At 48.2% G+C, this 22,293-nt stretch overlaps 1 non-coding gene and 8 pseudogenes across 1 annotated transcript; all 9 read left to right on the top strand.

Annotated features, from left to right (window-relative positions):
- The first annotated feature begins 5,627 nt into the window (after nt 1-5,627).
- Nucleotides 5,628-5,805, top strand: LOC142654217 (U2 spliceosomal RNA; annotated as a pseudogene).
- A 1,308-nt stretch (nt 5,806-7,113) lies between these two features.
- LOC142654720 (U2 spliceosomal RNA) lies at nt 7,114-7,183 on the top strand (annotated as a pseudogene).
- Nucleotides 7,184-7,971: 788 nt separating this feature from the next.
- LOC142654271 (U2 spliceosomal RNA) lies at nt 7,972-8,157 on the top strand. The gene has a single exon (XR_012848967.1). It is a non-coding gene; the product is annotated as a U2 spliceosomal RNA (small nuclear RNA).
- A 466-nt stretch (nt 8,158-8,623) lies between these two features.
- On the top strand, nt 8,624-8,725 carry LOC142654528 (U2 spliceosomal RNA; annotated as a pseudogene).
- A 5,536-nt stretch (nt 8,726-14,261) lies between these two features.
- Nucleotides 14,262-14,441, top strand: LOC142654034 (U2 spliceosomal RNA; annotated as a pseudogene).
- A 1,316-nt stretch (nt 14,442-15,757) lies between these two features.
- Nucleotides 15,758-15,899, top strand: LOC142654577 (U2 spliceosomal RNA; annotated as a pseudogene).
- A 1,397-nt stretch (nt 15,900-17,296) lies between these two features.
- Nucleotides 17,297-17,509, top strand: LOC142654284 (U2 spliceosomal RNA; annotated as a pseudogene).
- A 1,318-nt stretch (nt 17,510-18,827) lies between these two features.
- On the top strand, nt 18,828-18,897 carry LOC142654719 (U2 spliceosomal RNA; annotated as a pseudogene).
- A 788-nt stretch (nt 18,898-19,685) lies between these two features.
- Nucleotides 19,686-19,893, top strand: LOC142654347 (U2 spliceosomal RNA; annotated as a pseudogene).
- Nucleotides 19,894-22,293: the final 2,400 nt, after the last annotated feature.

The following is a 22,293-nucleotide window of genomic DNA, read 5'->3' as shown; positions in this document are numbered from 1 at the left end:
GGAGGGCATTTGGGCGTTGCCAGGAAGGCGTTTTTATGTAGATTCCTCCTCCTCTTTCAGCACTGCATTGTGGTGCAAGCAAAAGAAGCAAATCCTGTCTGGCTTCCTCTCCGGCCTTTATTCACCTCCCTCCCGCTTAGTAGCTGTAAATGTGTGTGAGCCTGCAGGGCCCCATGGAATTGCCTAGGAGTAGGCTGAATCAATCGCTGCAAGGGGTGAACAGCAGTATTAGGCAGGCTCGGTCAACGGCCGGCCCATTCGGGTTATCGCTTCTCGGCCTTTTGGCTAAGACCAAGTGTATTTATACAGGAGGTTTTTGGTCAGAAGGTGCTCAGGTACCCTCTCTCTCGGCCTCGGGGGATCGTCCAGGTTCGCCTGGACTTCACCCCCGTGCTGCTATTTGGGAGAGAGGCTTAGTCCTGAGCAACGAGTTGCGATCCCCCCCAGCCCCTTGGTCTCCGTAAGACAAGGGGCGCAGCGAAAGCTGTGCGGTTCGACCTGGCCACGCTAATGGCAGGCGAACCCGATGCGGTGCCGGTGTACGCCCGGCTTAAGAATTCTGCACGATTTATCGTGGCAGAGGGTGGAGGCGGTCCCCGTGGTATTAAATTTTTAGTCCACGCCATTTTGGAAGATCTGCTGGCGGTCCACAAGAACGAGCTCTTGGCTATCCAGGACTACCCGAAGCGAGGAATCTACGATGTCACCTTCATGGGAGAAGGAATACTCCGTGATGCTATGGACCGAGCTGAGAGGAAACAAGGTGAACTCGTAGCAGCGGGAGTCAAGGTAGTAGAGCATGAATTTGAAATAACCAAACTCGTGGTGATTAAAATGTATTCCCCATATGTGAGAGATATGGAAGTGGCAGCATTTCTAGCTGCCTACTTCAAAAATGTCAAACTCCTGGGGAAAGTGATGAACGAGTGTGGAGTGTGGACCGCCAAATGGAAGTTTTTAGTTACGCTGATTAAGGACCCCTCCACCCAAGAAACGAGATTACCACCGGCTCGTTTTAAAATTGGAAATGTGAATGGCGACCTCTACTTCTCAGGGATGCCAAACTTCTGCAGGGCTTGTGGTACCTATGGACATACCAGTTTTAACTGCGATGTCACCTGCAGAAACTGTGGAAGCAAAGAGCACAATATAAGGGAGTGCACAGAAGAAAAAAAATGCAACTTTTGTCAAAAAACTGGTCACTTGTATTTTTCTTGTCCTCATAGGTACCGAAGCGGAGAAGAAGAGCAACCCGGGGCGCCCCCACGTGCTCCACCAGCGGACCAGCCCCGCCCTCAGGGAGAGGAACAAGCCAGTGCTGCAAAGGAGCAGCGGGGTACCTGGGCTTCAAGGGTACGGTCTGTTGGAGCCAAAGCAGGTACCTCACAGCCAACAGCCTCAGAGGAGAGAAGGGAGTCCAGTGCGAAGGAAAAACGCCAAGCCAAACGTAAGGCTGAGAAGGGGCAGGCCAGTGAGATAACTGAGGCATCCCAGAGTGCTGGTTGCTCAGTGGATGCCGGGCCTGCTCCCAATCCTGGGTCTCTAGATACGGAGTCTGAAGAGGAAGGTTGGCTGAAAGTGGGTCCCCGTAAAAAGGGTAAACAGGAGCGTGCCGGTAGGGGGGTGACAGGGGAGGAGCAAATGGATACGTCCGTAAAGCAAAGTGAGGCTCCTCCTAGGACCGCCCCCTCGTCGTTACTGGTGAGGAGGGTGGGCACTGTTCCCCCCGAGCCAACCGACACCCCGCCATGTGCGCAACCTCCCCCTCTAGAACGGCCTGCACGGCCTGCACGGCCTCAGGGGGGAGCGGCGGGGCCCTTGGGGGACCCACCCGATACAGACCTATATGGTCAGCCGTTAGAGACCCAGGTAAGGCTGTGTGAATCTGGACTCCCTGTATACGAGATGAGGGCTGTTGGCTCGACGCTCACGGAAGGTAGTTCCTCTCCTGAATCATCCCCTTTCTCGCTAGAGTCAGACGAGGGCGGGGAGATGAGTTCAAGCGAGATTTCTGGTATTGCTGGTGGAGGCCAAGTCTGATTTTAAGTAACACGATTATTTATTTTTTAAAATCAAGACTAACACAATTAAAACTCCACGATGTCTGAAATAAAGGGGATCTCCCTCAACGTGAGGGGCGCCAAGTCCAAAGTCAGAAGGGTTGCTCTCTTCAGTTTTTTATCTGGCCTGGCAGCCTCTGTTTTTTTCCTGCAGGAGTGCGGCATTCCCCATGCAATGAAGTACCATAAATACAAAGAGGATTGGAAGTATGGTCCATCAGTCTGGTCTGGATCTAACGAGTCCAGATCAGCAGGGGTCGCCATTCTTTTTAAGGGAAACGTTTTTATTGATTTTATTCAAGAGATTCTTCCAGGACGTATTTTATTGGTTAAAGCTTTTATTGACGGCGTAAAATGGCAGTTTTTAAATTTTTACGGCTCACCTGACAAAAATGAGAGAGCAGAGATGCTAGAAATGTTACCTCTTTTTATTAATACAACTGAGCCTTTTATCCTCGCAGGTGATTTTAACTGTATCCTGAGGGGGGAACGCCGGCTTACCAGTACTACAAGTAGGAATTACGATAAGACCTCTGGACTGCTCAAAGATATTGTAAATGATTTTAAATTAACAGATTTGTACAAAGAATGTAATAGGAGCAGCCCAGAGGAAGCCGGCGTTACCTGGAGCAACGCCACCTGTAGCTCCAGGATAGATTTTATTTTTTGTAATGAGAATGTACTGCCTTTTAATTGTGAAGTTTTAACTAATGTTTTCTCAGATCACAAGCTTTTATCATTTTATGTAAAGCGTGATTTTAATAAACCGGTGTGTAAGAAGTCCTGGAAGTTAAATGTTTCCCTTTTAGATGATCCACAGGTTTTTACTGATTTTATTGAATTTTACCAAAAATGCAGGCGGGGGAGAGACATGCGTACTCCCATCAGTGCATGGTGGGAGAAAATGAAAAAAAGAATAAAGGAATTTTTTATTAAAAAGAGCGTGGCGAAAGCCAGAGAAAAACATGCTTTTTTTAAAATTCTCAGCACCCGTCTGCAGACCCTGTACAAGATGAGAGATAATGAAATTGACGTTAAAACTGACATCACTAATTTAAAAAAAGAAATAGCTCAGTGCCTGGAGCAGAAAGGCAAAGAAATCATTTTTCGTTCCAAAATTCAGCATGTGGAGGAGAATGAGACCTGCTCCAGGTACTTTTTTAAAAAAATTAACAATAAAAAGGCTATTATTAAAAATATTGAAGGTGTGTCAGATGTACAGGGTATTTTAAGTAAAGTTCATGAGTTTTATGCTGACCTTTTTAGTGTTAAAACTGTGGATCATAATTTTATGCGTGACTCACTGAAGGAGATTACTACTGTTTTAGACCCTGTCTCCCAGAATTTTTTATTACAGGAGCTGACGGAGCAGGAGGTTTTAGAAACGGTAAAGAGTTTTAAAGCCGGAAAAGTTCCCGGACCGGACGGTATACCCAGTGAGTTTTATGTCAAATTTTATGACATTTTAAAAGAGGATCTTTTTAGCCTTTTTTATGAAGTTTTTAATTCCAAGATGCTGCCTAAGTCCTGGCGGAAGGGTGAGGTCTCCCTGCTACATAAGAAAGGTGACATCGCAGTTTTGAAGAACTGGAGACCAATAACCCTTCTGAATAGCGACTATAAAATAATGGCAAAAGTGTGCGCAAATAGATTAAAAGCCATAATACCCCACATTGTACACTCTAACCAGGTGTGTGGGGTGCCAGGCCGCAGCATCTGGGATAATCTTAACCTGGTAAAAGATGTGATTGAGGACACGAGGTCTAGAAGAGGTAAATTAGCCATTTTATCTATAGACTTCGAGAAGGCGTTCGACCGTGTCTCTCATTTTTATCTTTTTAAGGTTTTAGAGCGTATGGGTATACCTGAAGGATTTTTATTATCACTTAAAGCCTTTTATAAAGATTGCACAAGCAAAATTTTAGTGAATGGTTTTAAGACACAGGACGTGATTTTAGACTCAGGGGTGAAGCAGGGGTGTCCCTTGTCCCCACTGCTTTTTATTTGCGCATTAGAGCCTCTACTGTGTACAATTCGCCGCGATAAGTTAATACGTGGAGTCCCCCTGCCCGGGGGTGGCGGCGTAGAGGCTAAAGCAGTGGGGTACATGGACGATGTAGCGGTTTTTTGCAGGGACACCCTGTCGCTTCAGAGAACCCTCAGACAAATTGAGTTTTATTGCTGTGCTTCCGGTTTTAAGGTGAACTTCGACAAAAGTAATATTTTAAATATAGGAAGCATGGCTTTTAGAGACATACCCGTCCCTGTGTCAGATAATATTACGATTTTAGGTGTCTCCTTCAGTGAGTGCGATAATGGTTTTATCAGTTGGGACATGGTGGCGCAGAAGGTAAATCAAAAAATATGTATGTGGAACATGAGAAAACTTACCATGGAGGGAAAAGTTTTAATTATTAAAATGGTCATTTTACCCCTGCTTTTATATCTCAGTATGGTTTTCCCTCCCCCCACGGTTTTATTGCAAAAAATTACTAAAGCATGTTTTACCTTCTTTTGGAGTTCCAGAATGGAGAAACTTAAAAGAGAGATTGTGATGAAATCCAAACCGAAGGGTGGCAAAGATTTTCCGAATTTTAACAGGTTTCTTTTAATCAAGTTCTTCAGTTTCTGTTTTAATTCCCTTTTTAAAGAACATTATTGGTCCTATTTTTTACGTTTTAATACAGGGTTTTTAATGCGAAGGTTTGGGTGGTTCAACATTGTTTTATCCTCACCTTACGCTTTTAAACTCTCAATAAACTATGTGATTTTAGAAAAGATAGTGACCTTATTCAACCTGAAGGGAAAAAATGTAAATGAGCTGAAAAATAGTAAAAAATTAATTAAAGACCTAAGAGAAAGTGAGACGGTCAGCAGGATTGAGAATTTTAATGAGGAACGAAGTGCTTTTATCTTCAAAATTATTAATGTGTTTTATCTTTTTAATACACAGATGGACCTGGCCTGGAGCTGCATTCATCAATGTCTTCCATGCCGGGCATTCCAATACAGAAGGAGGCTCGCGAGGTCTGCCGTCTGCCCGAGGGAAGGCTGCCAGGCCGAGGAAACGATTCGACACATTTTTTGGACGTGTGATTTTGCGAAGAAATTTTGGAAAAAAATATTCCCTCTTTTGGTAAAGATGGCAGACCTGAAAGACTTGAATTATGAAGATATTTTATATGGACTATTTGGATGCCCAACCGCGAGCCAAAAGATAATAGCGTGGAAGACGATGAATTGCGCCAAAGAAGCTCTATGGAAGGCCAGGAACATCCTGATTTTTAAGCACGATGTTTTATCTACTGATGATGTTTTAGGTCTTTGTTTTAGCGAAATGTACATTTATTATTTATTAGACAAAAAAAGAAATGCCACCCTTCTTAATAAATGGTTTGTGAAAGAATGGAACTCCAACATATAAAGATTTGCCACCATGTCCCTTTTATGTAATGTAATGCAATGAAATATTGATTTTATTGTTATTCATTTGTACAAAAGTTGGTTTTATTGTAAACTGTATTTTTTATCATGAAATAAATCATTGACACCCCTGAAAAGGGGTAGCCAACTTAAAAAAAAAAAAAAAAAATCTGTTCTTATCAGTTTAATATCTGATACGTCCCCTATCTGGGGACCATATATTAAATGGATTTTTCGAACAGGGAGATGGAAATAGAGCTTGCTCTGTCCACTCCACGCATTGACCTGGTATTGCAGTATTTCCAGGACCGGTGCACCCTTCCCTTATGTGTTGACTAAAATCAGATTCCAAAAGTGCTATTTGTGTTTGCTATTGTTTTTGTCTTTCTGATGGGATCTCCCCTTTTAATCCCATTATTTCAACACCTGTTGGACAATGCATTTGTACAGTCATGTGTGATAATGAGCTCATTTATTAAATGCAATTAATTAATACATTGCCACCTCTTGTTGTGTGTGTGTGTGTGTGTGTGTGTGTGTGTGTGTGTGTGTGTCTTCTGTGTTTCTGTGTTTCCGGCATTTCACATTGGAACAGCTCATTCACCTTCCTTGTCTTCTCTCCGCCCTCCCTTTTAGGTAAGTTAAAGAGCTGCACCTGAGCCAGCCACTGATTGATGCAGCACCACAGTCAAATAGTGGAGTGGAGTGGAGTAGGGGAACAGCAAACAGCCATTAAAGCAGCCAGCCGCCTACCCGCCACAATGGACCTACCTGTGTACACTAGATGGATGTGATGGAATGTACTGTCGTCCCTACATTTCAAGAAGAAGTAAGAATTGCAGTTGCAACAAACCCTTGCTTGCCTACAAAGAGAGCAGCAATTTGGATTTGTTACTATGTTACCTGGAAGAATAACAAACTGTGCAAGGATGGAGGTTGTAGGAGCAAAGAGAAGTTGTCTGTAAAGTTGGTGGATGCCTATTTTCCATTTTGCAGTCCCTTGTCTCCCTCTTGTGGCCTCCTGGAGGCAAGTAGCTGTGCAAAAAAAAGACAGCCTGGCGGCCGGCTGTTGCAGTGTTGCCCTCTCAGGCAACACTGAGTGACTGACTGAGCCGCACCGTCTTATATAAAGTTCAGACGGAACTTTGCACGTGTCATAGTGGAGCCCTCAGGATTCCAGAGCCAGCTTTCTGACATCATAATGGGGCCTGCCTCAGAGATAAAAGCCTGGGCCCAGGCAGTGTTGGTCAGTGCTGCTCAGCAGGCAGCACCGGACTGGATTGGATTAAAGCTGATACAAGGTGTGAAGGAACAAGGGGTGGCTGTGGGCATGCACTTGCTGCCGCTGCCAGTGTTTATCTGCATGGCAGGAGGGCATTTGGGCGTTGCCAGGAAGGCGTTTTTATGTAGATTCCTCCTCCTCTTTCAGCACTGCATTGTGGTGCAAGCAAAAGAAGCAAATCCTGTCTGGCTTCCTCTCCGGCCTTTATTCACCTCCCGCTTAGTAGCTGTAAATGTGTGTGAGCCTGCAGGGCCCCATGGAATTGCCTAGGAGTAGGCTGAATCAATCGCTGCAAGGGGTGAACAGCAGTATTAGGCAGGCTCGGTCAACGGCCGGCCCATTCGGGTTATCGCTTCTCGGCCTTTTGGCTAAGATCAAGTGTAGTACCTGCTCAAGCTGAGGTTAGTAATCATCCCTGCCGGTGGTACGTGGGCCATCGTAGGGGGATGACAGAACGCCGAGGTGAGGGCAGGGAACCACAACGGTCATCGCTCTGGTGTACGCATTTGGTTTAAAGGTACCATTTGTAGGTGACCAGGCGACCGCCGGATCGAGGTCAGGAGGTCGGGTAGTTTGAAAGCCCGAGTTGCTATGTGCCCCAGGGCTGGTGACCCTGGGGTGCCCTAACTCACTGGGGGTGGGATCCCACTGAGTGAAGGCACACTTGCACGCACTCTTCTTTCACACTTTTAAGCACACACCTTTATTCTCCCGGCCTTCTGGCTGGGAGATGAGGAATTTTTATATACCTGGCGGATGTCCAGGCTGTATCACAGCGCACATCCACTTATTTAATTTTGTTTTTCACTGTGTGTTTGTCACGTTTGTCACAAGGATTTTGGGATGCGGTGCCCTTTTGGGACCCTCCTGAGGTCTAGGGGGAAAATGTGTGGCCTTCTGGTTCCTTTTTCCCCTGCAACCCGGCCTCCCTTCTTCGGAGGGGAGGTGCAACTAGGATGCAGGCTCCTAGGTGGACACTGGGGTGGCAGCCCAGGTAGAAGCCTAGGAGTGTGTTTGGGTCTCCCTAAGCTTCGGCGAGGGGGGACCATCGATCCTTGATCCTCTAGGCCTATGGTTTGGAGGGTCAGGGAATGGTTATGCGGGGCCTCTCTCTTTTAAGAGAAGGGCTGCGATAGACCGCATCCTTGTGCACTTTTTGTGTGGCACCTCTGCACTTTTTATGCACTTGGGTGATAGAAAGCACGGCTCGGGCTTTCAATAAAAAAAAAAAAAAAAAAATCTGTTCTTATCAGTTTAATATCTGATACGTCCCCTATCTGGGGACCATATATTAAATGGATTTTTCGAACAGGGAGATGGAAATAGAGCTTGCTCTGTCCACTCCACGCATTGACCTGGTATTGCAGTATTTCCAGGACCGGTGCACCCTTCCCTTATGTGTTGACTAAAATCAGATTCCAAAAGTGCTATTTGTGTTTGCTATTGTTTTTGTCTTTCTGATGGGATCTCCCCTTTTAATCCCATTATTTCAACACCTGTTGGACAATGCATTTGTACAGTCATGTGTGATAATGAGCTCATTTATTAAATGCAATTAATTAATACATTGCCACCTCTTGTTGTGTGTGTGTGTGTGTGTGTGTGTGTGTGTGTGTGTGTGTGTGTGTCTTCTGTGTTTCTGTGTTTCCGGCATTTCACATTGGAACAGCTCATTCACCTTCCTTGTCTTCTCTCCGCCCTCCCTTTTAGGTAAGTTAAAGAGCTGCACCTGAGCCAGCCACTGATTGATGCAGCACCACAGTCAAATAGTGGAGTGGAGTGGAGTAGGGGAACAGCAAACAGCCATTAAAGCAGCCAGCCGCCTACCCGCCACAATGGACCTACCTGTGTACACTAGATCGCTTCTCGGCCTTTTGGCTAAGATCAAGTGTAGTATCTGTTCTTATCAGTCCTTGTAAGGATAGATAGCTCGGAGAACCACTGGGGGCTATAAACACTAGCTTAGCGATCCAAGAGCGTTCCAGACGAAGCCGGCGACGAACTGCGGAGAAGAACCAGCGAAGACGACGATCCAGAAGGGAGAAGCCGCCATCGAGGAAGAAGCTCCGGGAGATCGCTGCCGGGAAGAAGAAGGAGAACTTCGGAGAAGAGCCGCTGCTGAAGGGGATCTTCGAAGAAGCTCGGCCGCAGAAGAAGAAGCTCGACGAGGAACCGCTGCGGAAGAAATTTCGTGGAAGAACCTCGGCCAGCAAGGAGAAGATTTGCATAGCTCCGCCCCCTTCGGGAAAGAGCTATCGAAGATCCTCCCCAAGCGACAGGAACAGCTGGAAGAAGCCATGGCCTCAACCAGCAACCCTGCCACCCAGAAGGAGAAGGCTGATGGACCAGGTGAACCGGCCCAGGCCAGGACATCTCCTCCTGAAGCCTCCTCAAGCGGACAGGCCACCAGGAAGCCGAACCAGGCTGCTCCAACCCTGGAGCCCTGGATGAAGCAGACGGTGGCCCTGAAGCTGAAGGAGGTGGACGGGAGAGTGCCGGACATGACGGAAGAAGTGTTCTGCCAGAAGATGCTCCTGGACCAGGGCTTCGCTAAGCCGGAGACCATCAGCATCCAGGCCTTCATGACCGGGATGTTCTTCGTGACCTTCGCTTCGATCAACATCTGCAGAAGGTACTGGGAGATGGTGAAAGCGGCGAGGCCTGAATCCCCTTTCTCTCGCTTTGTGGGCAACTGCCCTGTCCAAAGAGAGGAAAGGCGGGTGACGGTCTCAATGCGGAACCCACACACCCCCGGCAAAGACATCACCACGCTCCTGAAGCGGTTCTGCACAGTGGTGAGGGAACCCACCCACATCCTGAACGGACTCGGCTTCTGGACTGGCAAGTGGTCGGTAATCGTCCGACTCAACAAGGATTCAAGCGCGGAAGACGGCCTCCAGCACCTGCCCCAGTCATTCTCGCTGGGCAACTCCTACGGCCTCATCTACTACCCGGACATGCCGCAGATCTGCAGGAGATGCAGCAAGAAGGGTCATTCGATGAAGGACTGCAAGGAGGACGCCTGCAAGAACTGCCGGGTAACAGGACACGAGACCAAAGACTGCCCGAAACGGACAATGTGCAACCTCTGCGGACAAGCAGCCCACTCTTACAAGGACTGCCCGAAGAGGGATCGATCCTGGGCAACTGTAGCAGCGAAAGCTCCAGCCAGAGGGAACCCCGCCCCAGCCAGAGCTCCAGCGGCACAGAAGACCGGGAAAAAGAAGGATGGTAAGAAGACGACAGTCCCTCCCCCCCCTCTCCCTGCCCTCCCTCGCCCTACCCTTCCCACCCTCCCTCGCCCGGCCCTCCCCACCCCCCCGTCCCCAACCCCTGTCACCCCCACTGAGGCTCTCACCTTCTCCTACCCACCCATCTCAGTGGTCCTGTCACCTGCACCTCTCCCAACCCAGCCTCCCTTCTCCCCAGCTCCAGCAGCACTAACATCTTCCTCTCCAGCTGCTGGAGTCCTCTCCCTGGAGGATTTTCCCCCTCTTGTCTCCTCAGGTGCCATCCAGAGGAAGAGAAAGGTGAGGGACAGCCCAGCGGCTGAGTCCTCAAAGCGACAAGTCGTGGAAATCTGCGAAGATTCCCTTGCGCAGCAGGAGGAAATGGAGCAGATGGTGGAGGAACTCGTGTCTGAACCTGAGGTCATCGACTTCACAACAGACATCCAGGTGGCTACAATCCTGGAACAATTTTTGTCAGAGGGCCTGCTGGATCTTTCGGACCCACCAAGCGAGGAGGATCCGCCCGACCGGACTGGTAACTAAGGTGTATCGTTTGCACTAACCTTCTTTATTCTCCCCCATGGCTGCTAAACTTAACATCTTTAGCCTCAATGTGAGGAGTGTTAGAGATAGGACTAGATGTCAGATGGTGCTAACTTTTCTTTCCAAGCAGTCGAGTGATATATTTATGCTGCAGGAATGTACTCTCCCCTCTTCCAGGTCATATCATCACCTGGCCAGGCAGTGGACCCATGGCCCGTCCTACTGGTCTGGTGGGGGCGACTGTAAGTCTGCAGGGGTTGCCATCCTGATTAGGGGAAGCGTATTTACTGTTGACTCTGTCCAGGAGCTCGTCTGCGGCCGCTTGTTGGTCGTAGACGGTTCCTGGGCGGGAGAGCCGATTAGGCTCATCAACGTGTACGCTCCCCCTATGAAGGCTGAGCGCCTGGAACTATTCCAGACCCTGCGGACCCAGCTCGCCACCACTAGGGCAGTGGTGATGGCCGGGGACTTCAACTGCCCCATCGAAGAGGATGGACGAAGTTCCGGCACTTCAATCAAGCTGGATGTCAGTTCCAAACTGCTTATCGAGATGGTAACCGAAGCATCCTTGCAGGACGTTGTGGGCTCCATGGGGATCGGCTCTGTGAACTATTCATGGAGCCGACCCGATGGCTCACTTCGTTCTCGGATTGACTTTGTGTTCACCTCCCGGGCAGTCAAGCAGCATGGGCACTCCATGATCCCCTGCTTCTTCTCTGACCACAGGGCCATTCTCTTCCAGGGTGCCATCGGCCACGGTTTTCCTCCCGGCCCTGGCTCCTGGAAGCTGAATTGTGCCCTGCTGGAAAGAGAGGAGGTACTGGCGGAACTTAGAGACGCCTATATTGTTTGGAGGAATGATAAAGTTTTCTTTGACAAAACCTGTGACTGGTGGGAATATGTTAAAGTTGAATTTCGTTGTTTCTTTCAGGCAAAAAGTCGTCAACAGGCGGGTGAGAGGAAGAGAGACTTCAGAGAGATGCAGCGTCAGCTGCGATCCCTGCAAGACCTCCTTCAATGCGGCTGGGACGTCAGGAAGGAGCTGGAGGAAGCCAAAAAGGGCCTGAAAAGGCACTTTGAGGAGGAATCCAAGCGAATTATCTTTCGGTCCAAGGTGGAGAACCTGGAGAAGGGTGAGAAATGTAACTCGTTCTTTTTCAGGAAACTCCATGCCGGCCACACGCCCCTGAAGGAACTCCGAGATGAGACCGGAAACATGCATTCTGGGAAGAAGGAGGTGATGGGAGTCGTCACAGACTACTACCGAAGCCTCTACTCCCGGAAAACCACTGACCCCGAAGCCGCCGATAAATTCCTGTCAGGTATCACTAATCATCTTGATCCTGCAGGTACGGAGGCTATGGACGTACCCCTGACGGTGGAGGAACTGCTCTCTGCCGCTAAATCCTTCAGACCCGGCAGGACCCCGGGCAGTGATGGTCTCCCAGCAGAGCTCTATGTAGCGCTGGGGGACTTGATCTGTCCGGACCTGCTGGAGCTCTATGAGGAGATGGTGGTGGAGGGTAGAATGCCACCGTCCTTGAGAGAAGGCATGATCACGATCTTGTATAAGCGGAAGGGGGAGAGATGTGACCTGAAAAACTGGCGTCCCATCTCTCTCCTGAACGTGGACTACAAGATCCTCGCCAAAGTATTGACCAACAGACTGAAGGTTGTCATCGGACAGATCATCGGATCGGACCAAACCTGCGGCATTCCTGGCCGTAGGGTGGCCGACAGTCTTGCCCTGGTGAGGGACACGGTGCATTACATGCAAAGCCGCCGTACACACGCGGCCCTGGTCAGTCTGGATCAGGAGAAGGCTTTTGACCGGGTCTCTCACGAATTCATGGGTAAGGCTCTGCGTAGGCTGCGGCTTGGCAGGTTGTTCTGTTTGTATGTTAACCTGATGTATTGCGACATTTACAGCTCGGTGCTGGTGAACGGCTGGAAGACTGACCCCTTTCCTGTATCGTCGGGGGTTAGACAAGGCTGTCCTCTTTCACCTCTCCTTTTTGTTTGTGTTATAGAGCTCTTCGCAGAGGCTATCCGGCAGAATGGAGAGATCAGAGGGATCACCGCACCAGGTCCAGGACACTTCGAGGTCAAATGCTCGCTGTACATGGACGACGTGACCGTCTTCTGCGCTGACCAGAGTTCGGTGACTGCACTCGTCCAGACCTGTGAGGAGTTCGGACGCGCTTCAGGGGCAAAAGTCAACTGCGGGAAGTCGGAAGCCATGCTCTTCGGAAAGTGGTACCTGCCTTCTCCTGCCTCCTTCCCGTTTACTATCAAGCCGGACTTCATCAAAATTCTGGGAGTCTGGTTCGGTAAGGAAGGTGCAGCCCTAAAGTCGTGGGAAGAACGCTTGGCCAAAGTCAACCAAAGGATCGGACTGTGGAGCCTCAGACAACTCACTATTGAGGGCAAAGCAATGGTCCTGCGTAACGAAGTCTTGCCTGTGCTACAATACACTGCACAGGCATGGCCCCCTCTTGCCACCGTCTCGAGGGCCATTACCAGGACTGTGTTTCGCTTCATCTGGGGCTCGAAAATGGACAGAGTAAAGCGGACTGTTATGTACAAGGAGCCCCGCAAAGGTGGGAAGGGTATACCCGACATTCCCACTCTGCTGCGGATCGCTTTTGTATGTGACTGTGTTCGTAGGACTCTGAGGACAGCAAACGGCTCTGCGGGCAAGGCCATGTCCCGCTACTTCCTCCTTCCCCTCTGGCGAGGTTTTGGCTGGGACAAGTGGGACAGCTCCTTCCCTTACAACTGGCACGCTCCCTGGTTCTACGGAGATGTCGTCCGGTTCGTGAGGGAGCATCAACTGGAGGGTCTTAAGCCCGACTTGTGGAAACCTAAGACGATCCACAAGCACATCAGAGCAAAGGACTCACTGGAGTCTGTTCCAGGGCTTCATGCCGACACGTTGGAGACTGTTTGGACTAACGTGTCATCTGGCAGGTTGACCAACGGGCACAAGGACATTTCATGGATGGCCATCCAGGGAGGACTGCCTCTTAGGTCATTCATGCATGCCCGCAACCTGTGCAAGACCCGGTACTGCCCCAGGTGCCCCTTCACGGAGGAAACATCTTTGCACATTTTCTGGCAGTGCCCCTTTGCACAGGGTCTGTTGAAAGCCTTGGAACATGAACTCAAGGACTCAGTACCCAGGAACAGACTGTCGTACCGCTCGGTACTTTATGGACTATTTCCTGGGAATACCACGGATGGAGCAATCCAGGAAGCCTGGCGCCTTATGAACTGCTTTAAGGACGCTATATGGTTCGCCAGGAACCGTCTGATTTTGCGGAGAGAGAGTGTGTCCGTCCAGGACTGCCGCAGGCTGATCCACAGCCTGCTCAGAGACTATTCCACCTGGGACAGCCCGGACGTCGATGAGGAAGAGGACTGATACTCCCCTTCCCCCCACTCTCCCTTCTTGTGTGTTGTCTTTCAATAAAGCTTCGGGCCTGTGATTTCCCCCTTCCCTATCCCCTCCTACCCACTCCCCTATCCCATCACTTGTCTGTAATGCTTTGTTGTTTGGCTTTAGTGAATGCAAGAATGTTAGTGTAGCATGTGGTGTAATGTATAGCATAGGCTAGCCTGTACTGTGTATTATACTGTCATGTTATGTTTGACGACTGTTATTATTTATTATTTGCTGCTTCATGGCTTGCGCTGCGTCGCAGTAATGTTTGTATGATGACGATTGATTGTCAATAAAGCATTTTTCAATCTGTTCTTATCAGTTTAATATCTGATACGTCCCCTATCTGGGGACCATATATTAAATGGATTTTTCGAACAGGGAGATGGAAATAGAGCTTGCTCTGTCCACTCCACGCATTGACCTGGTATTGCAGTATTTCCAGGACCGGTGCACCCTTCCCTTATGTGTTGACTAAAATCAGATTCCAAAAGTGCTATTTGTGTTTGCTATTGTTTTTGTCTTTCTGATGGGATCTCCCCTTTTAATCCCATTATTTCAACACCTGTTGGACAATGCATTTGTACAGTCATGTGTGATAATGAGCTCATTTATTAAATGCAATTAATTAATACATTGCCACCTCTTGTTGTGTGTGTGTGTGTGTGTGTGTGTGTGTGTGTGTGTGTGTGTGTGTCTTCTGTGTTTCTGTGTTTCCGGCATTTCACATTGGAACAGCTCATTCACCTTCCTTGTCTTCTCTCCGCCCTCCCTTTTAGGTAAGTTAAAGAGCTGCACCTGAGCCAGCCACTGATTGATGCAGCACCACAGTCAAATAGTGGAGTGGAGTGGAGTAGGGGAACAGCAAACAGCCATTAAAGCAGCCAGCCGCCTACCCGCCACAATGGACCTACCTGTGTACACTAGATGGATGTGATGGAATGTACTGTCGTCCCTACATTTCAAGAAGAAGTAAGAATTGCAGTTGCAACAAACCCTTGCTTGCCTACAAAGAGAGCAGCAATTTGGATTTGTTACTATGTTACCTGGAAGAATAACAAACTGTGCAAGGATGGAGGTTGTAGGAGCAAAGAGAAGTTGTCTGTAAAGTTGGTGGATGCCTATTTTCCATTTTGCAGTCCCTTGTCTCCCTCTTGTGGCCTCCTGGAGGCAAGTAGCTGTGCAAAAAAAAGACAGCCTGGCGGCCGGCTGTTGCAGTGTTGCCCTCTCAGGCAACACTGAGTGACTGACTGAGCCGCACCGTCTTATATAAAGTTCAGACGGAACTTTGCACGTGTCATAGTGGAGCCCTCAGGATTCCAGAGCCAGCTTTCTGACATCATAATGGGGCCTGCCTCAGAGATAAAAGCCTGGGCCCAGGCAGTGTTGGTCAGTGCTGCTCAGCAGGCAGCACCGGACTGGATTGGATTAAAGCTGATACAAGGTGTGAAGGAACAAGGGGTGGCTGTGGGCATGCACTTGCTGCCGCTGCCAGTGTTTATCTGCATGGCAGGAGGGCATTTGGGCGTTGCCAGGAAGGCGTTTTTATGTAGATTCCTCCTCCTCTTTCAGCACTGCATTGTGGTGCAAGCAAAAGAAGCAAATCCTGTCTGGCTTCCTCTCCGGCCTTTATTCACCTCCCTCCCGCTTAGTAGCTGTAAATGTGTGTGAGCCTGCAGGGCCCCATGGAATTGCCTAGGAGTAGGCTGAATCAATCGCTGCAAGGGGTGAACAGCAGTATTAGGCAGGCTCGGTCAACGGCCGGCCCATTCGGGTTATCGCTTCTCGGCCTTTTGGCTAAGATCAAGTGTAGTACTTTAGGGTATTGCCTTGTTTCTTGGTCAGGAGGTGCCCTGGTACCCTTTTCCTTGGCCTGGGGGGATCGTCTCTTTTACAAGAGACTTCACCCCTCTGCTGCTATTGGGGAGGAGGATTAGTCCAGGGCAACGAGGAGCGATCACCCACCTGACACCTCGGTGTTGAAGGTTTATCCTGAAAACCATCAGAATGGAGGCCATACCGGAATATATGAAGACCAGGAATGCTGTTCGTTTTACGGTGACGGAACTGGAAAGGACCAAGAAAGACCTGCGTTTTCTGAGCGAAGATTTGTTGCTGGGACTGTTTCGGCTGAGCAAGGAGGACATACTGGCTGTAATGGACTACCCACGGAGAGGTGTTTATGACGTCACGTTCATCAATGAAGAAACGTATTTGAAGTTTTTGGGAATCATGTTGAAGTCACGTGAAGATCCTAAGTTGGGAGGTGTGGTGATGGTACCACACTTTCCTGTGTGGCAGCGACTTGTGACCGTCAAGATGTACTCGCCATATGTTGAAGAGGAGGATATTAGTATATTCCTAGGAAAGTATTGCGAGAAAGTTGTGGAGAAAGGCAAAGTTCTGAATGAATTTGGCTTTTGGACCGGGAAATGGAGATTTTTTTGTTCAATGAAACTGGACAGAACTTCAGGAAAAATGGTAACCCCACCAGCTCGCTTTAAAATTGGAAACACGACTGGAGATTTGTTCTTTTCTGGGATGGACATTTTTTGCAGGAACTGTAAGAAATATGGGCACAATACAGCAGAATGTCAAAAGACTGTCTGTACGAAATGTTTGCAGGAAGGCCATAGCTACCAAGACTGCAAAGAGGAAAAGATTTGTAACATGTGTGGAGAGGCTGGGCATGTCTTCAGGATATGTCCAAAGAGACATAGAAGAGGAGTGCAACAAGAGAGTGGAACGAGTATGGAGAAAAGTAAATCGAATGTTGAAGAGGTTGCTTCAGTAACGGAAAAAATGGAGAATAGTGGAGGAGAAAGTGTTAAAGATATAGATATGGGGAAAGAAAAAATGGCTGAAAAAAGAAAAATTGAGAAAGCTAAAATATCTAAAGAAGAAAGTGAAGAAAGAAAGAAGATAATGAGAGAGGTTATGATTTTACGGGAGAAGGCGGATATAGAGGATTTGCGTGAAAGAATAGAATCGCATTTGTCAAAACATTTTTTCCGCTTTATGGAAAGATTTAGCATACCACCTTGGTTGGTGGAAGAGGTTAAAAGTGAATGGGATGGTGAAACCCTGAAGCAGGAACAATTAGAAATGCTTGTTATTTTTGCGATGAAAAAAGGCTTGGTGCCATGATTTAAATGGCAACAGGTATGGATGTATTTGTGTAATGTATATGTATGTTCAATAAATATATTAAAAGAGGAAAATTAAAAAAAAAAAAAAATAATAAAAATTTTGCAAAAAAAAAAAAAAAAACAATACATTTTTCATTATGATGATCCAAGTCTTAAGATTTGAGGTTTAAGATTTTAGACTTGAGACCTGAGTGAAAAAAAAAAAAAAAAAAAAAAAAAAAAAAAAATCTGTTCTTATCAGTTTAATATCTGATACGTCCCCTATCTGGGGACCATATATTAAATGGATTTTTCGAACAGGGAGATGGAAATAGAGCTTGCTCTGTCCACTCCACGCATTGACCTGGTATTGCAGTATTTCCAGGACCGGTGCACCCTTCCCTTATGTGTTGACTAAAATCAGATTCCAAAAGTGCTATTTGTGTTTGCTATTGTTTTTGTCTTTCTGATGGGATCTCCCCTTTTAATCCCATTATTTCAACACCTGTTGGACAATGCATTTGTACAGTCATGTGTGATAATGAGCTCATTTATTAAATGCAATTAATTAATACATTGCCACCTCTTGTTGTGTGTGTGTGTGTGTGTGTGTGTGTGTGTGTGTGTGTGTGTGTGTGTCTTCTGTGTTTCTGTGTTTCCGGCATTTCACATTGGAACAGCTCATTCACCTTCCTTGTCTTCTCTCCGCCCTCCCTTTTAGGTAAGTTAAAGAGCTGCACCTGAGCCAGCCACTGATTGATGCAGCACCACAGTCAAATAGTGGAGTGGAGTGGAGTAGGGGAACAGCAAACAGCCATTAAAGCAGCCAGCCGCCTACCCGCCACAATGGACCTACCTGTGTACACTAGATGGATGTGATGGAATGTACTGTCGTCCCTACATTTCAAGAAGAAGTAAGAATTGCAGTTGCAACAAACCCTTGCTTGCCTACAAAGAGAGCAGCAATTTGGATTTGTTACTATGTTACCTGGAAGAATAACAAACTGTGCAAGGATGGAGGTTGTAGGAGCAAAGAGAAGTTGTCTGTAAAGTTGGTGGATGCCTATTTTCCATTTTGCAGTCCCTTGTCTCCCTCTTGTGGCCTCCTGGAGGCAAGTAGCTGTGCAAAAAAAAGACAGCCTGGCGGCCGGCTGTTGCAGTGTTGCCCTCTCAGGCAACACTGAGTGACTGACTGAGCCGCACCGTCTTATATAAAGTTCAGACGGAACTTTGCACGTGTCATAGTGGAGCCCTCAGGATTCCAGAGCCAGCTTTCTGACATCATAATGGGGCCTGCCTCAGAGATAAAAGCCTGGGCCCAGGCAGTGTTGGTCAGTGCTGCTCAGCAGGCAGCACCGGACTGGATTGGATTAAAGCTGATACAAGGTGTGAAGGAACAAGGGGTGGCTGTGGGCATGCACTTGCTGCCGCTGCCAGTGTTTATCTGCATGGCAGGAGGGCATTTGGGCGTTGCCAGGAAGGCGTTTTTATGTAGATTCCTCCTCCTCTTTCAGCACTGCATTGTGGTGCAAGCAAAAGAAGCAAATCCTGTCTGGCTTCCTCTCCGGCCTTTATTCACCTCCCTCCCGCTTAGTAGCTGTAAATGTGTGTGAGCCTGCAGGGCCCCATGGAATTGCCTAGGAGTAGGCTGAATCAATCGCTGCAAGGGGTGAACAGCAGTATTAGGCAGGCTCGGTCAACGGCCGGCCCATTCGGGTTATCGCTTCTCGGCCTTTTGGCTAAGATCAAGTGTAGTACCTGCTCAAGCTGAGGTTAGTAATCATCCCTGCCGGTGGTACGTGGGCCATCGTAGGGGGATGACAGAACGCCGAGGTGAGGGCAGGGAACCACAACGGTCATCGCTCTGGTGTACGCATTTGGTTTAAAGGTACCATTTGTAGGTGACCAGGCGACCGCCGGATCGAGGTCAGGAGGTCGGGTAGTTTGAAAGCCCGAGTTGCTATGTGCCCCAGGGCTGGTGACCCTGGGGTGCCCTAACTCACTGGGGGTGGGATCCCACTGAGTGAAGGCACACTTGCACGCACTCTTCTTTCACACTTTTAAGCACACACCTTTATTCTCCCGGCCTTCTGGCTGGGAGATGAGGAATTTTTATATACCTGGCGGATGTCCAGGCTGTATCACAGCGCACATCCACTTATTTAATTTTGTTTTTCACTGTGTGTTTGTCACGTTTGTCACAAGGATTTTGGGATGCGGTGCCCTTTTGGGACCCTCCTGAGGTCTAGGGGGAAAATGTGTGGCCTTCTGGTTCCTTTTTCCCCTGCAACCCGGCCTCCCTTCTTCGGAGGGGAGGTGCAACTAGGATGCAGGCTCCTAGGTGGACACTGGGGTGGCAGCCCAGGTAGAAGCCTAGGAGTGTGTTTGGGTCTCCCTAAGCTTCGGCGAGGGGGGACCATCGATCCTTGATCCTCTAGGCCTATGGTTTGGAGGGTCAGGGAATGGTTATGCGGGGCCTCTCTCTTTTAAGAGAAGGGCTGCGATAGACCGCATCCTTGTGCACTTTTTGTGTGGCACCTCTGCACTTTTTATGCACTTGGGTGATAGAAAGCACGGCTCGGGCTTTCAAGAAGAAATTAAAGAAAAAAAAAAAAAAAAAAAAAAAAAAAAATCTGTTCTTATCAGTTTAATATCTGATACGTCCCCTATCTGGGGACCATATATTAAATGGATTTTTCGAACAGGGAGATGGAAATAGAGCTTGCTCTGTCCACTCCACGCATTGACCTGGTATTGCAGTATTTCCAGGACCGGTGCACCCTTCCCTTATGTGTTGACTAAAATCAGATTCCAAAAGTGCTATTTGTGTTTGCTATTGTTTTTGTCTTTCTGATGGGATCTCCCCTTTTAATCCCATTATTTCAACACCTGTTGGACAATGCATTTGTACAGTCATGTGTGATAATGAGCTCATTTATTAAATGCAATTAATTAATACATTGCCACCTCTTGTTGTGTGTGTGTGTGTGTGTGTGTGTGTGTGTGTGTGTGTGTGTGTGTGTGTCTTCTGTGTTTCTGTGTTTCCGGCATTTCACATTGGAACAGCTCATTCACCTTCCTTGTCTTCTCTCCGCCCTCCCTTTTAGGTAAGTTAAAGAGCTGCACCTGAGCCAGCCACTGATTGATGCAGCACCACAGTCAAATAGTGGAGTGGAGTGGAGTAGGGGAACAGCAAACAGCCATTAAAGCAGCCAGCCGCCTACCCGCCACAATGGACCTACCTGTGTACACTAGATGGATGTGATGGAATGTACTGTCGTCCCTACATTTCAAGAAGAAGTAAGAATTGCAGTTGCAACAAACCCTTGCTTGCCTACAAAGAGAGCAGCAATTTGGATTTGTTACTATGTTACCTGGAAGAATAACAAACTGTGCAAGGATGGAGGTTGTAGGAGCAAAGAGAAGTTGTCTGTAAAGTTGGTGGATGCCTATTTTCCATTTTGCAGTCCCTTGTCTCCCTCTTGTGGCCTCCTGGAGGCAAGTAGCTGTGCAAAAAAAAGACAGCCTGGCGGCCGGCTGTTGCAGTGTTGCCCTCTCAGGCAACACTGAGTGACTGACTGAGCCGCACCGTCTTATATAAAGTTCAGACGGAACTTTGCACGTGTCATAGTGGAGCCCTCAGGATTCCAGAGCCAGCTTTCTGACATCATAATGGGGCCTGCCTCAGAGATAAAAGCCTGGGCCCAGGCAGTGTTGGTCAGTGCTGCTCAGCAGGCAGCACCGGACTGGATTGGATTAAAGCTGATACAAGGTGTGAAGGAACAAGGGGTGGCTGTGGGCATGCACTTGCTGCCGCTGCCAGTGTTTATCTGCATGGCAGGAGGGCATTTGGGCGTTGCCAGGAAGGCGTTTTTATGTAGATTCCTCCTCCTCTTTCAGCACTGCATTGTGGTGCAAGCAAAAGAAGCAAATCCTGTCTGGCTTCCTCTCCGGCCTTTATTCACCTCCCTCCCGCTTAGTAGCTGTAAATGTGTGTGAGCCTGCAGGGCCCCATGGAATTGCCTAGGAGTAGGCTGAATCAATCGCTGCAAGGGGTGAACAGCAGTATTAGGCAGGCTCGGTCAACGGCCGGCCCATTCGGGTTATCGCTTCTCGGCCTTTTGGCTCAGATCAGGTTCATTGCCTGGTCTGGGCCGGGGGGTTCGGCCTTTTCGTGGAGTCCTATCCGACGTTTTTGGGAGCGATCACCGTGCCGTTGGGCATTCCTTTTCAAGATGGCAGCTGTGCGTAACACTATCCGTTTTGTGGTGAATGAGCAGAGGAGAGAAGAAGTTGATACTGGACATATCATTGAGAACATCCTTCTGGACCTGGCTGGAGTTAAGTTGGTAGAGGTATTCTGTATCCAAGCTTTCAGCAATATTGCTACATATGATGTATCCTTTTTTGAGGCCGCCTACTGTCTAAATGTTTTTCAGTTGCTCAAGGAGAAACACATGCATGAGGCTTTAAAATCTATTGAAGTGCAACCTCTTTTTTCAGCAGTGGAGAAATGTATTACCATCCACATGTATAACCCATTTCTGGATAGAAGGCTGGTCAGGGCCTTCTTAGCTCACTACTGTACCCATGTTAGAGGAGGTGTGGAGCAGAAGAACCTATGGGGAGTTTTCAATGGTGATATTAAGTACTGGGTCAGGCTGAAACCTGACTCCAGCTGTATTGGAGGAGTGATGAATCCTCCTGCAAATTTTTCAATTGGTGGTAATAAGGGATATCTTTATTACCAAGATATGCCATGTTTTTGCAGATCATGTTTTTCCTACGGGCATACCAAAGATGCATGTAAAGGCAAAGTATGCAGGAATTGCAAAGAAACAGGACATGAGGCTAGTGCATGTATTTCCCCATCCAGGTGTGACATTTGTGGTTTGCCGGGTCATACTTGTAGGAAATGTCCAAAGGTGTTTCCCTTTTTAGGGCAAGAGAGAAGAACATGGGGCAGACAGGTGAGAACAACAAGTTCCCTTGCTGCCACTTCTGATGCAATTTCAGAGCCAGCTGGCAGTGTTTCTGTGCCTGCTTCTCAGGACCCTGGGAAAGCTGGATTAGGAGAGGTTCTAACCTCACATACTAACAGCATGGAGTTGGGTGTGGTCCCTCCTGCAGAGCAAAGTGTTGATGAAACACCTGGGGTTATGCCTATGGAAGGTGAAGACACAGC

The sequence above is a fragment of the Rhinoderma darwinii genome, chromosome 5, assembly GCF_050947455.1.
Source record: "Rhinoderma darwinii isolate aRhiDar2 chromosome 5, aRhiDar2.hap1, whole genome shotgun sequence".
Classification (NCBI taxonomy): Eukaryota; Metazoa; Chordata; class Amphibia; order Anura; family Rhinodermatidae; genus Rhinoderma; species Rhinoderma darwinii.
This window is presented reverse-complemented; position numbering and strand designations above follow the sequence as displayed.